Source organism: Balaenoptera ricei, chromosome 14, assembly GCF_028023285.1.
Source record: "Balaenoptera ricei isolate mBalRic1 chromosome 14, mBalRic1.hap2, whole genome shotgun sequence".
Classification (NCBI taxonomy): Eukaryota; Metazoa; Chordata; class Mammalia; order Artiodactyla; family Balaenopteridae; genus Balaenoptera; species Balaenoptera ricei.
The window spans coordinates 22,058,939-22,073,936 of record NC_082652.1 but is presented as its reverse complement, the minus strand read 5'-3'; the positions used below and the strand labels follow the sequence as shown (position 1 = coordinate 22,073,936).

The 14,998-nt window shown below is 40.5% G+C and overlaps 1 protein-coding gene across 5 annotated transcripts in view; it reads left to right on the top strand.

Moving 5' to 3' along the window:
• Nucleotides 1-14,998, top strand: part of NF2 (NF2, moesin-ezrin-radixin like (MERLIN) tumor suppressor) — an 85,573-nt gene that overhangs the window by 1,572 nt on the left and 69,003 nt on the right. The window lies entirely within an intron of this gene.

Here is a 14,998-nt window from a genome sequence, read left to right as displayed (position 1 = left end):
AAGTGAAAAAACAGCTACTCAAGAAAATCTATGAAAATTCGGTAAGAAAGGTAAGAGTTTGTGGTATTTGTTTTTGTTTTGGCAGAGAGGCATAAGGGATCTTAGTTCCCTGACCGGGGATCGAACCCACGCCCCCTGCAGTGGAAGCGTGGAGTCTTAACCACTGGACTGCCAGGGAAGTCCCGAGAGTTTGTGGTATTTGAACCAAGACCACTACTACCGTCCCTGCTCCCAGCTCTCGACAACGGCTGCAGGCTGCAACCCAGTACACTGGGCTCACTCTCCCCCTAGCTCCCAGTCAGACAGCTTTCTTCCCAGGAGGAGCATGACTTTAGGGCTTCTCCTGCCCAAGGCTGAGGCTAAATCCTGGGTGAGTGAAGCTGAAAGATGGGGCTTCCTTCCTTCACCCAGCTTCTACTTATGGAATGGGAGCTGTACTCTGGGCATGGCCCACCGAGAGTACTGGGGTCCCAGCTGCTCTATCCCCACCCTCAGTTTGTGAGATGGTGGTACCAGCCAGGAGAGGCAAACTGAGAAGACCTCAGGCTAGTGTGTCTCCCCCTCCCCCCTTCTATCATCTGCTCAGAGATTTTGTCTGGAGGGAGAAGCAGGCTCCTAATCTCTTCCCAAAAAGTAGTGGCTTCATTTGCAGTAGAGTGTGGAGAAATTTATGCCTAAGGGTGCTTTCAAGAACTGTGGAGGTTTTAGTGAAAGGCAATTGGGAGGAGATCTGTGGATTTAATAAAGATACAGCCTAGACTGTAAGCCAGCTAGTTTGCAGGAGAGAATAAGACAGCTGGGAAGAGCTTTCCTGGGGTCAGAACAAATATCAAACACTAATCTCAAAAGAGCCACCTTTTGATTGGATTACTTTGTAGAACAAGTTATGCCCCAGGGCATTGTTGAAAATAATAGAACAATATACCACAATTAGTGGAGTTTAACAGTTGGGTGTGACCAGGGAAAGAGAGGGAGAGTCCTACTAAGACCACTGTCATCTTGGGTGACTTTGGGCAAATCCAAAGATATGTCTTCCTGAGGAGCAACATCATAGGCCATAACACTGTGAGAAGGGAAATAGATTTCACTAAAACAGTCCAGCCAGTCACTAAACAAATAAGCAAGCAAATAACAGTAACCAGCCGGGTTGGGTGGGGGGGAAGCACTCCCTAGAGTTGCTGTAAATATGTTCACAGAACTGAAAGAAAGCATGATTAAGAAGTAAAGGAAGGTATAATGACATTTTTGCATCAACTAGATAGTATCAGTAAAGAGATATGAATTATAAAAAGAACCAAATTAAAATCCTGGAACTGGGGCTTCCCTGGTGGCGCAGTGGTTAAGAATCCACCTGCCAATGCAGGGGACATGGGTTCGAGCCCTGGTCTGGGAAGATCCCACATGCTGTGGAGCAACTAAGCCTGTGCGCCACAACTCCTGAAGCCCGGGTGCCTAGAGCCCGTGCTCTGCAACAAGAGAAGACACCGCAATGAGAAGCCTGCACACCATAACAAAGAGTAGCCCCCTCTCACTGCAACTAGAGAAAGCCCGTGCACAGCAACAAAGACCCAACGCAGCCAAAATAATAAAATAAATTAAATAAATTAATTTTAAAAAATTCTGGAATTAGAAAATACAATGACTGAAATAAAAAATTCGCTAGAGGGGCTCAAGGTAGATTCCAACAGGCAGAAGAAATAATTAGTATTACTTGAAGATAGATTGATAGAGATTATGTAAGGTGAAGAGTAGAGAGAAAAAGAATGAAGAAAAATGTACAGAGCCTCAGAGAAATGTGAGGATCATTCAGTGCACCAACATGTGTAATGGGACTACCAGAGGAGAGGAGAGAGAAAAAATATTCCAAAAAAATTGGCTGAAACTTCCTAAATTAATTGAAAAACAATAACCTGTATATTCAGGAAGCTCAATGAACTCCAAGGAGGATAAACACAAAGAGATTCACAGACACATCATAGTAAAAATGCTGAAAATCAGACAGGGAGAAAATCTGGAAAGCAACAAGAGAAAAATGACTTGACACTTATGAGGGAACCCCAATAAGATTAACAGCTAACTTCTCAGCAGAAGCTGTGGAGGCCAGAGGCAGTGGGATAATATTCAAAGTGCTCAAAGAAAAAACTTATCAACTAGGAAACCTATATCCAACATAGCTGGATATAAATGAAAAGGACATTTCAAAAACAAAGTTAAATAAAGACTTTTCCAGATAAACAAAAACAGACTTTGCTGTTTAAAGACCCACCTTACAAGAAATATTAAAGGAAGCTTTTCAGGCCTAAAGCAAGTGACCCCAGGTAGTGATTCAAATCCACGTGAAAAAAATCAAAGAGCACCAGTAAATGTAATTGTATAATTATAAAAGTCAGTATAAATGTATATTTTCCTCCTTCTTTTAACTGATTTAAAATGCAATTATATAAAATAATTTGTATATAATATACAATATTTGTATATACTGTATTGTTGGGCCTGTAACATGGAAACGTAATATATGTTTAATAGCTGTGCCAATAACAGTACAAAGGAGGTGGGTGAAAACCAAGCTGTAATAGGCTAAGGAAATGACTACAGATGGTAAAGTAATAACTACAACAATGTATTGCTGGGTTTGTAACTTTAATAGATATAGTATACAGTAATTATAATACTATAAAAAAGGGGGAAGGGAACAGAACTATGTAGAATAACATTTCTATATAATCGCTACAGTTAAGCTAGTATAAATCTGAAGCTGATTCTTTTTTTTAATATATATATGTATATATATTTAAAATTTGTTTAATTATTTATTTTTTGGCTGTGTTTGATTTTCATTGCTGCGCGCAGGCTTTCTCTACTTGCAGCGAGCGGGGGCTACTCTTCATTGAGGTGCGCAGGCTTCTCATTGCAGTGGATTCTCTTGTTGTGGAGCATGGGATCTAGGCACGCAGGCTTCAGTAGTTGCGGCACGTGGGCTCAGTAGTTGTGGCTCGCGGGCTCTAGAGCGCAGGCTCAGTAGTTGTGGTGCATGGGCTTAGTTGCTCCGCAGCATGTGGGATCTTCTGGGACCAGGGCTTGAACCCGTGTCCCCTGCATTGGCAGGCGGATTCTTAACCACTGCGCCACCAGGGAAGTCCAATATATATATTTTTTGATGTGAACCATTTTTAAAGTTTTTATGGAGTTTGTTACAGTGTTGCTTCTGTTTTTGGCCCCAAGGCACGTGGGATCTTAGCTCCCCAGCCAGGGGTTGAACCTGCATTGGAAGGTGAAGTCTTAACCACTGGACCACCAGGGAAGTCCCTCTGAAGCTGATTCTGATAAGTTGGGATTATGTGGTTAAACCCTAGAGTAACCACTTAAAAAAAATCTTTAAAAATACAGTGGAAAAATAAATAAATAAATAAATAGTGGAAAAATCATTAAAGAAATTTAAATGCTTCATTAGAAACTATTCACTTAATGCAAATCAAGTAATAAAGGAGGAATAGAGAAGTAAAAAAGACAAGAAAAACATAGAAAACAAAAAATAAAATGGCAGTTGTATCCCAAATAATTAGATATCTTAAATGAAATGGACAAATTCCTAAAATGAAACCAGCTACCAAAAGTGACTCAAGAAGAAAGAGATAATCTGAATAGACCTATAACAACTGAAAGAGTAAATTAGCAATAAAAATACTACTCACGGTGAAAAACCCATGTTCTACCCACTAGTGGCCCAGGTGGCTTCACCACTGAATTCTACCAAACATTTCAAGATCAATAAATACCAATTCTTCACAAACGTTTCCAAAAAACTAGAAGAGGAGGGACCACGTCCCAGCTCATTTTATGAGGCCATCATTATCCTGATACCGAAACAAGACAAAGATAACACAAGAAAATTAGAGGTCAATATCTCTTATGAGTATGGAAGCCACAATCCTTAACAAAAATATTAGGAACCCAGCAACATATTAAAAAAACTATACTCCATAACCAAGTGAGATTTATCCCAGGAATGCAAGGTTGGTTTAACATCCAAAAATCAATTAATGTAATATATAATATCAATAGAACAAAAAGCAGAAATTACAAGATTATCTCAATAGATGCAGAAAAAGCACTTGACAAAGTCCAACAGCATTTCATGATAAAAGCACCCAACAAAATAGGAATAGAAGAGAACAGCCCAATATCACACTTAATGGTGAAAGACTGGATCTTACTCTTTAAGATCAGGAATAAGACAAGGATGTCCACTCTCACCACTTCTATTCAACATTGTACTGCTGGTGCTAGCCAGGACAATTAGGCAAGACATGAAATAAAAGGCATCTATATTGGAAAGGAAGAAGTAAACCTATGTCTATTTATACATAATATTATCTTGTATACAGATATTTAAAATTTTTATTTATTTATTTATTTAACGTCTTTATTGGAGTATAATTGCTTTACAATGGTGTGTTAGTTTCTGCTGTATAACAAAGTGAATCAGCTATACATATACATACATCCCCATATCTCCTCCCTCTTGCGTCTCCCTCCCACCCTCCCTATCCCACCCCTTTAGGTGGACACAAAGCACCGAGCTGATATCCCTGTGCTATGCGGCTGCTTCTCACTAGCTATCTATTTTACATTTGGCAGTGTATATATGTCCATGCCACTCTCTCACTTCGTCCCAGCTTACCCTTCCCCCTCCCCGTGTCCTCAAGTCCTTTCTCTACGTCTGCGTCTTTATTCCTGTCCTGCCCCTAGGTTCTTCAGAACCTTTTCTTTTTAGATTCCATATATATGTGTTAGCATATGGTATTTGTTTTTCTCTTTCTGACTTACTTCACTCTGTTTGACAGTCTCTAGGTCCATCCACCTCGCTGCAAATAACTCAGTTTCATTTCTTTTTATGGCTGAGTAATATTCCATCGTATATATGTGCCACATCTTCTTTATCCATTCATCTGTCGATGGACACTTCGGTTGCTTCCATGTCCTGGCTATTGTAAATAGAGCTGCAGTGAACATTGTGGTACATGACTCTTTTTGAATTATGGTTTTCTCAGTGTATATGCCCAGTAGTGGGTTTGCTGGGTCGTATGGTAGTTCTATTTTTAGTTTTTTAAGGAACCTCCATACTGTTCTCCATAGTGGCTGTATCAATTTACATTCCCACCAACAGTGCAAGAGGGTTCCCTTTTCTCCACACCCTCTCCAGCATTTATTGTTTGTAGATTTTTTTGATGATGGCCATTCTAACTGGTGTGTGGTGATACCTCATTGTAGTTTTGATTTGCATTTCTCTAATGATTAGTGATGTTGAGCATCCTTTCATGTGTTTGTTGGCAATGTGTATATCTTCTTTGGAGAAATGTCAATTTAGGTCCTCTGCCCATTTTTGGATTGGGTTGTTTGTTTTTTTCATATTGAGCTGCATGAGCTGCTTGTATATTTTGGAGATTAATCCTTTGTCAGTTGCTTCATTTGCAAATATTTTCTACCATTCTGAGGGTTGTCTTTTCATCCTGTTTATGTTTTCCTTTGCTTGGCAAAAGCTTTTAAGTTTCATTAGGTCCCATTTGTTTATTTTTGTTTTTATTTCCATTTCTCTAGGAGGTGGGTCAAAAAGGATCTTGCTGTGATTTATTTCATGGATTGTTCTGCCTATGTTTTCCTCTAAGAGTTTTATAGTGTCTGGCCTTACATTTAGGTCATTAATCCATTTTGAGTTTATTTTTGTGTATGGTGTTAGGGAGTGTTCTAATTTCATTCTTTTACATGTAGCTGTCCAGTTTTCCCAGCACCACTTATTGAAGAGGCTGTCTTTTCTCCATTGTATATTCTTGCCTCCTTTATCAAAGATAAGGTGACCATATGTGCATGGGTTTATCTCTGGGCTTTCTATCCTGTTCCATTGATCTATATTTCTGTTTTTGTGCCAGGACCATACTGTCTTGATTACTGTAGCTTTGTAGTATAGTCTGAAGTCAGGGAGTCTGATTCCTCCAGCTCCGTTTTTCTTTCTCAAGATTGCTTTGGCTATTTGGGGTCTTTTGTGTTTCCATACAAATTGTGAAATTTTTTGTTCTAGTTCTGTGAAAAATGCCTTTGGTAGTTTGATAGGGATTGCATTGAATCTGTAGATTGCTTTCGGTAGTATAGTCATTTTCACAATGTTGATTCTTCCAATCCAAGAACATGGTGTATCTCTCCATCTGTTTGTATCATCTTTAATTTCTTTCATCAGTGTCTTATTGTTTTCTACATACAGGTCTTTTGTTTCCTTAGGTAGGTTTATTCCTAGATATTTTATTCTTTTTGTTGCAATGGTAAATGGGAGTGTTTCCTTAATTTCTCTTTCAGATTTTTCATCATTAGTATATAGGAATGCAAGAGATTTCTGTGCATTAATTTTGTATCCTACTACTCTACCAAATTCATTGATTAGCTCTAGTAGTTTTCTGGTAGTATCTTTAGGATTCTCTATGTCTAGTATCATGTCATCTGCAAACAGTGACTGACTGTTTTACTTCTTCTTTTCTGATTTGGATTCCTTTTATTTCTTTTTCTTCTCTGATTGCTGTGGCTAAAACATTCAAAACTATGTTGAATAATAGTGGTGAGAGTGGGCAACCTTGTCTTGTTCTTGATCTTAGAGGAAATGGTTTCAGTTTTTCACCATTGGGAACGATGTTGGCTGTGGGTTTGTCACATATGGCCTTCATTATGTTGAGGTAAGCTCCCTCTGTGCCTACTTTCTGGAGGGTTTTTATCATAAATGGGTGTTGAATTTTGTTGAAAGCTTTTTCTGCATCTTTGAGATGATCATACGGTTTTTCTCCTTCAGTGTGTTAATATGGTTTATCACATTGATAGATTTGCTTATGTTGAAGAATCCTAGCATTCCTGGGATAAACCCCACTTGATCATGGTGTATGATCCTTTTAATGTGCTGTTGGATTCTGTTTGCTAGTATTTTGTTGAGGATTTTTGCATCTATGTTCATCAGTGATATTGGTCTGTAGTTTTCTTTTTTTGTGGCATCTTTGTCTGGTTTTGGTATCAGGGTGATGGTGGCCTTGTAGAATGAGTTTGGGAGTGTTCCTCCCTCTGCAATATTTTGGAAGAGTTTGAGAAGGATGGGTGTTAGCTCTTCTCTAAATGTTTGATAGAATTAGTCTATGAAGCCATCTGGTCCTGGGCTTTTATTTGTTGCAAGATTTTTATTCACAGTTTCAATTTCAGTGCTTCTGATTGGTCTGTTTATATTTTCTATTTCTTCCTCATTCAGTCTCGGAAGGTTGTGCTTTTCTAAGAATTTGTCCATTTCTTCCAGGTTGTCCATTTTATTGGCATATAGTTGCTGTAGTAATCTCTCATGATCCTTTGTATTTCTGCAGTGTCAGTTGTTACTTCTTTTTCATTTCTAATTCTATTGATTTGAGTCTTCTCGCTTTTTTTCTTGTTGAGTCTGGCTAATGGTTTATCAACTTTGTTTATATTCTCAAAGAACCAGCTTTTAGTTCTATTGATCTTTGCTATTGTTTCCTTCATTTCTTTTTCATTTATTTCTGATCTGATCTTTATGATTTCTTTCCTTCTGCTAACTTTGGGGGTTTTTTGTTCTTCTTTCTCTAATTGCTTTAGGTGTAAGGTTAGGTTGTTTATTTGAGATGTTTCTTGTTTCTTGAGGTAGGTAGATGTTACTTGTTTCTTGTATTGCTTTAAACTTCCCTCTTAGAACTGCTTTTGCTGCATCCCATAGGTTTTGGGTCTTCGTGTTTGTTTGTTTTAAAATTTGTTTGTTTAGTTATTTATTTTGTCTGTGTTGGGTCTTTGTTGCTGTGTGCTGGCTTTCTCTAGTTGTGGTGAGCTGGGGCTACTCTTCTTTTCTGTGCATGGGCTTCTCACTGCAATGACGTCTCTTGTTGCAGAGAATGGACTCTAGGCACGCGGGCTTCAGTAGTTGTGGCTCACAGGCTCTAGAGCCCAGGCTCAGTAATTGTGGCACACAGGCTTAGTTGCTCCACGGCATGTGGCATCTTCCCGGACCAAGGCTCGAACCTGTGTCCCCTGCATTGGCAGGTGGATTTTTAACCACTGTGCCACCAGGGAAGTCCAGGTCGTTGTGTTTTGATTGTCATTTGTTTCTAAGTATTTTTTGATTTCCTCTTTTATTTTTTCAGTGATCTGTTGGTTATTTAGTGGTGTATTGTTTAGCCTCCATGTGTTTGTATTTTTTTACAGATTTTTTTCCTGTAATTGATATCTAGTCTCATAGCGTTGTGGTTGGAAAAGATAGTTGATATGATTTTAATTTTCTTATATTTACCAAGGCTTGATTTGTGATTCAAGATGTGATCCATCTTGGAGAATGTTACATGAGCACTTGAGAAGAAAGTGTAATCTGCTGTTTTTGGATGGAATGTCCTATAAATATCAGTTAAATCTATCTGGTCTATTGTGTCATTTAAAGCTTGTGTTTCCTTATTACTTTTCTGTCTGGATGATCTGTCCATTGGTGTAAGTGAGGTGTTAAAGTCCCCCACTATTATTGTGTTACTGTCGATTTCCTCTTTTATAGCTGTTAGTAGTTGCCTTATGTATTGAGGTGCTCCTATGTTGGGTGCCTATATATTTGTAATTGTTATATCTTCTTCTTGGATTGATCCCTTGATCATTATGTAATGTCCTTCCTTGTCTCTTGTAACATTCTTTATTTTAAAGTCTATTTTATCTGATATGAGTATTGCTACTCCAGCTTTCTATTGATTTCCATTTGCATGGAATATCTTTTTCCCTCCCCTCCCTTTCAGTCTGTATGTGTCCCTAGGTCTGAAGTGGGTCTCTTGTAGACAGTATATATGTGGGTCTTGTTTTTGTATCCATTCAGCGAGCCTGTGTCTTTTGGTTGGAGCATTTAATCCAGTCACGTTTAAGGTAATTATCGATATGTATGTTCCTAGTACCATTTTCTTAATTGTTATGGGTTTGTTTTTGTAGGTCCTTTTCTTCTCTTGTGTTTCCCACTTAGAGAAGTTCCTTTAGCATTTGTCGTAGAGCTGGTTTGGTGGTGCTGAATTCTCTTAGCTTTTGCTTGTCTGTAAAGCTTCTGATTTCTCCGTCGAATCTGAACGAGATCCTTGCCGGGTAGAGTAATCTTGGTTGTAGGTTCTTCCCTTTCATCATTTTAAATATACTGTGCCACTCCCTTCTGGCTTGTAGAGTTTCTGCTGAGAAATCAGCTGTTAACCTTATGGGAGTTCCCTTGTATGTTATTTGTTGTTTTTCCCTTGTTGCTTTCAATAATTTTTTTTGTCTTTAATTTTTGTCAATTTGATTACTATGTGTCTCAGCATGTTTCTCCTTGGGTTTATCCTGCCTGGGACTCTCTGCTTCGTGGACTTGGGTGGCTATTTCCTTTCCCATGTTAGGGAAGTTTTTGACTATAATCTCTTCAAATATTTTCTCGGGTCCTTTTGGTCTCTCTTCTCCTTCTGGGACCCCTATAATGCGAATGTTGTTGCGTTTAATGTTGTCCCAGAGGTATCTTAGGCTATCTTCATTTCTTTTTTTTTTTTTAAATTAATTAATTAATTAATTATTTTATTTATTTACTTTTGGCTGCATTGGTTCTTTGTTGCTGCACATGGGCTTTCTCTAGTTGCAGCAAGCGGGGGCTACTCTTTGTTGCGCTGCACAGGCTTCTCATTGCGCTGGCTTCTCTTGTTGTAGAGCGCAGCCTTCAGTAGTTGTGGCTCATGGGCTCTAGAGTGCAGGCTCGGTCGTTGTGGTTCATGGGCTTAGTTGCTCTGCGGCATGTGGGATCTTCCCAGACCAGGGCTCGAACCCGTGTCCCCTGCATTGGCAGGTGGATTCTTAACCACTGAGCCACCAGGGAAGCCCTGTCTTCATTTCTTTTCATTCTTTTTTCTTTATTCTGTTCCACGGCAGTGAATTCCACCATTCTGTCTACCAGGTCACTTATCCATTTTTCTGCCTCAGTTATTCTGCTATTGATTCAGTCTAGTGTATTTTTCATTTCACTTATTGTATTGTTCATCTCTGTTTGTTTGTATTTTAATTCTTCTAGGTGTTTGTTCTTTAATTCTTCTAGGTCTTTGTTAAACATTTCTTGCATCTTCTCGATCTTTGCCTCCATTCTTTTTCTGACATCCTGGGTTATCTTCACTATCATTTTTCTGAATTCTTTTTCTGGAAGGTTGCCTATCTCCACTTCATTTAGTTGTTTTTCTGGGGTTTTATATTGTTCCTTCATCTGGTACAAAGTCCTCTGCCTTTACATTTTGTCTGTCTTTCTGTGAATGTGGTTTTCCTTCCACAGGCTGCAGAATTGTAGTTCTTCTTGCTTCTGCTGTCTGCCCACCTCCTTATTTATTTTCATTTTGGATGATCTGTCCATTGGTGAAAGTGGGGTGTTAAAGTCCCCTACTATTATTGTGTTACTGTCAATTTCCCCTTTTATGGCTGTTAGCATTTGCCTTATGTATTGTGGTGCTCCTATGTTGGGTGCATAAATATTTACAATTGTTTTATCTTCCTCTTGGGTTGATCCCTTGATCATTATGTAGTGTCCTTCTTTGTCTCTTTTAATAGTTTTTATTTTAAAGTCTATTTTTTCTGATACGAGAATTGTTACTCCAGCTTTCTTTTTTTCTTAATAAATTTATTTATTTATTTATTCATTTATTTATTTATGGCTGTGTTGGGTCTTTGTTGCTGTGCACGGGCTTTCTCTAGTTGCCGTGAGCGGGAGCTACTGTTCGTTTCTGTGCGTTGGCTTCTCATTGTCGTGGCTTCTCTTGTTGCGGAGCATGGGCTCTAGGCACGCAGGCTTCAGTAGTTGTGGCACGTGGGCTCAGTAGTTGTGTGTTGCAGGCTCTAGAGCACAGGGTCAATAGTTGTGGCACACGGGCTTAATTGCTCCGCGGCATGTGCAATCTCCCCGGACCAGGGCTCAAACCCGTGTCACCTGCACTGGCAGGTGGATTCTTAACCACTGCGCCACCAGGGAAGCCCTGTCCAGCTTTCTTTTGATTCCCATTTGCATGGAATATCTTTTTCCATCCCCTCACTTTCAGTCTGTATGTGTCCCTAGGTCTGAAGTGGGTCTCTTGTAGACAGCATATGTATGGGTCTTTTTTTTTTTATCCATTCAGCCAGTCTGTGTCTTTTGGTTAGAGCAGTTAATCCATTTACATTTACGGTAGTTATTGATATGTATGTTCCTATTACCATTTTCTTAATTGTTTTGGGTTTGTTATTTTAAGTCTTTTCCTTCTCTTGTCTTTCCTGCCTAGAGACATTCCTTTAGCATTTGTTGTAGAGCTGGTTTGGTGGTGCTGAATTCTCTTAGCTTTTGCTTATCTGTAAAGGTTTTAATTTCTCCATTGAATCTGAATGAGATCCTTGCTAGGTAGAGTAATCTTGGTTGTAGGTTTTTCCCTTTCATCACTTTAAGTATGTCCTGACCCTCCCTTCTGGCTTGCAGAGTTTCTGGTGAAAGATCAGCTGTTAATCTTATGGGGATTCCCTTGTATGTTAATTGTTGCCTTTCCCTTGCTGCTTTTAATATTTTTTCTTTGTATTTAATTTTTGATAGTTTGATTAATATGTGTCTTGGTGTGTTTCTCCTTGGATTTATCCTGTATGGGACTCTCTGCCCTTCCAGGACTTGACTTACTATTTTCTTACCCATATTAGGGAAGTTTTCAACTGTAATCTCTTAAAATATTTTCTCAGTCCCATTTTTTTTCCTCTTCTTCTTCTGGGACCCCTATAATTCGAATGTTGGTGAGTTTAATGTTGTCCCAGATGTCTCTGAGACTGTCCTCAATTCTTTTCGTTCTTTTTTATTTATTCTGCTCTGTGGTAGTTATTTCCACTATTTTATCTTCCAGGTCACTTATCTCTTCTTCTACCTGAGTTATTCTACTATTGATTCCTTCTAGAGAATTTTTAATTTCATTTATTGTGTTGTTCGTCATTGTTTGTTTGCTCTTTAGTTCTTCTTGGTCCTTGTTAAACATTTCTTGTATTTTCTCCATTCTATTTCCAAGGTTTTGGATCATCTTTACCATCATTACTCTGAATTCTGTTTCAGGTAGACTGCCTACTTCCTCTTCATTTGTTTGGTCAGGTGGGTTTTTACCTTGCTGCTTCATCTGCTGTGTATTTCTCTGTCTTCTCATTTTGCTTAACTTACTGTGTTTGAAATTTCCATTTCGCAGGCTGCAGGTTTGTAGTTCCCATTGTTTTTGGTGTCTGCTCCCAGTGGGTAACATTGGTTCAGTGGGTTGTGTAGGCTTCCTGGTGGAGGGTATTGGTGCCTGTGTTCTGGTGGGTAAGGCTGGATCTTGTCTTTCTGGTGGACAGGACCATGTCCGGTGGTGTGTTTTGGGGTGTCTGTGAACTTATTATGATTTTAGGCAGCCTCTCTTCTAATGGGTGGGGTTGTGTTCCTGTCTTGCTAGTTGTTTGGCATAGGATGTCCAGCACTGTAGCTTGCTGGTTGTTGAGTGGAGCTGGGTCTTAGTGTTAAGATGGAGATCTCTGGGAGAGCTTTTGCTGGTTGATATTACATGGGGCCGGGAGGTCTCTGGTGGACCAATGTCCTGAACTCGGCTCTCCCACCTCAGAGGCTCAGGCCTGACACCCGGCCAGAGCATCAAGACCCTGTCAGCCACATGGCTCAGAAGAAAAGGGAGAAAAAGAAAGAAGGAAAGAAAAATAAATAAATAAATAAAATAAAATAAAGTTATTAAAATAGAAAAAAATTATTAAAAATTAAAAATTAAAAAGTACTAAAAAAAGAAAGAGAGAAAGAAAGAAGAGAGCAACCAAACCGAAAAACAAATTCTGCAATGATAACAAGTGCTAAAAACTATACTTAAAAAAAACAAAAAAAACAAAAAAAAAAACAGAATCCTAGGACAAATGGCAAAAGCAAAGCTATACAGAGAAAATCACACAAAGAAGCATACACATACACACTCAGAAAAATAGAAAAATGTAAAAAATATATATGTATAAAAAAGGAAGAGAGCAACCAAATCAATAAACAAATTTACCAATGATAATAAGCTCTAAATACTAAAGTAAGATAAACATAAAACAGAAACAAATTAGATGCAGAAAGCAAACCCCAAGTCTACAGTTGCTCCCAAAGTCCACTGTCTCAATTTTGCGGTGATTTGTTGTCTATTCAGGTATTCCAGAGATGCAGGGTACATTGAGTTGATTGTGGAGATTTAATCCACTGCTCCTGAGGCTGCTGGGAGAGACTTCCCTTTCTCTTCTTTGTTCGCCCAGCTCCTGGGGTTCAGCTTTGGACTTGGCCCCGCCTCTGCGTGTAGGTCGCGTGAGGCATCTCTTCCCCACCCATACAGGATGGGGTTAAAGGAGCGCTGATTAGGGGGCTCTGACTCACTCAGGCCAGGGGGAAGGAGGGGCACGGAATGGAGGCCGAGCCTGCGGCAGCAGCGACAGAGGCCGATTGCAACAGCCTGAGGCACGCTGTGTGTTCCCCCGGGGAAGTTGTCCCTGGATCATGGGACCCTGGCAGTGGCGGGCTGCACAGGCTCCCGGGAGGGGAGGTGTGGATAGTGACCTGTGCTTGCACACAAGCTTCTTGGTGGCTGTAGCAGCAGCCTTAGTGTTTCATGCCCGTCTCTGGTGTCTGCACTGATAGCTGCGGCTCGCGCCCGTCTCTGGAGCTCGTTTAGACAGTGCTCTGAATCCCCTCTCCTCATGCACCCCGAAACAATGTTCTCTTGCCTCTTAGGCAGTTCCAGACTTTTTCCTGGACTCCCTCCTGGCTAGCTGTGGCACACTAGCCTCCTTCAGGCTGTGTTTACGCAGCCAACCCCAGTCCTCTCCCTGGGATCTGACCTCCGAAGCCCGAGCCTCAGCTCCCAGCCCCTGCCTGCCCCAGCCGGGGAGCAGACAAGCCTCTCAGGCTGGTGAGTGCTGGTCAGCACCGATCCTCTGTGCGGGAATCTCTCCACTTTGCCCTCTGCACCCCTGTTGCTTTGTTCTCCTCTGTGGCTCTGAAGCTTCCCCCCCCACCGACCCCCTGTCTCCATCAGTGAAGGGGCTTCCTAGTGTGTGGAAACATTTCCTCCTTTACAGCTCCCTCCCCGAGGTGCAGGTGCTGTCCCTGTTCTTTTGTCTCTGTTTTTCCTGTTTTCTTTTGCCCTACCCAGGTACATGGGGAGTTTCTTGCCTTTTGGGAAGTCTGAGGTCTTCTGCCAGCGTTCAGTAGGTGTTCTGTAGGAGTTGTTCCACATGTAGATGTAGTTCTGATGTATTTGTGGGGAGGAAGGTGATCTCCATGTCTTACTCCTCCACCATCTTGAAGGCGCCCCGTTGTGTACAGATTTTAAAGAATCTAGGGACTTCCCTGGCAGTCCAGTGGTTAAGACTTTGTGCTGCCAATGCAGAGGGCACAGGTTCAATCCCTGGTCAGGGAACTCAGTTCCTGAATGCCACATGGCACAGCCTAAAAAATAAATTAAAAAAAAAAAAGAATCCAGTAAACTATTAGAACTAATAAATGAGTTTAGCAGGGTTGCAGGATACAAGATCAATATACAAAAATTAATTGTAAGGACTTAGCTGATGGTGCAGTGGTTAAGAATCTACCTGCCGATGCAGGGGACACAGGTTCGAGCCGTGGTCCAGGAAGATCCCACATGCTGTGGAGCAGCTAAGCCCGTTCTCCACAACTACTGAGCCTGTGCTCTAGAGCCCGCGAGACACAACTCCTGAGCCCACGAGACACAACTCCTGAAGCCTGCGTGCCCTAGAGCCCCTGCTCCGCAACAAGAGGAGCCACCGCAATGAGAAGCCCGCACACCGCAACAAAGAGTAGCCCCCGCTCGTCGCAACTAGAGAAAGCCCGCACACAGCAATGAAGACCCAACGCAGCCAAAAATAAATTAATTAATTAATTTAATTAATTGTAATTCTATATATCTGCAATGAGCAATCT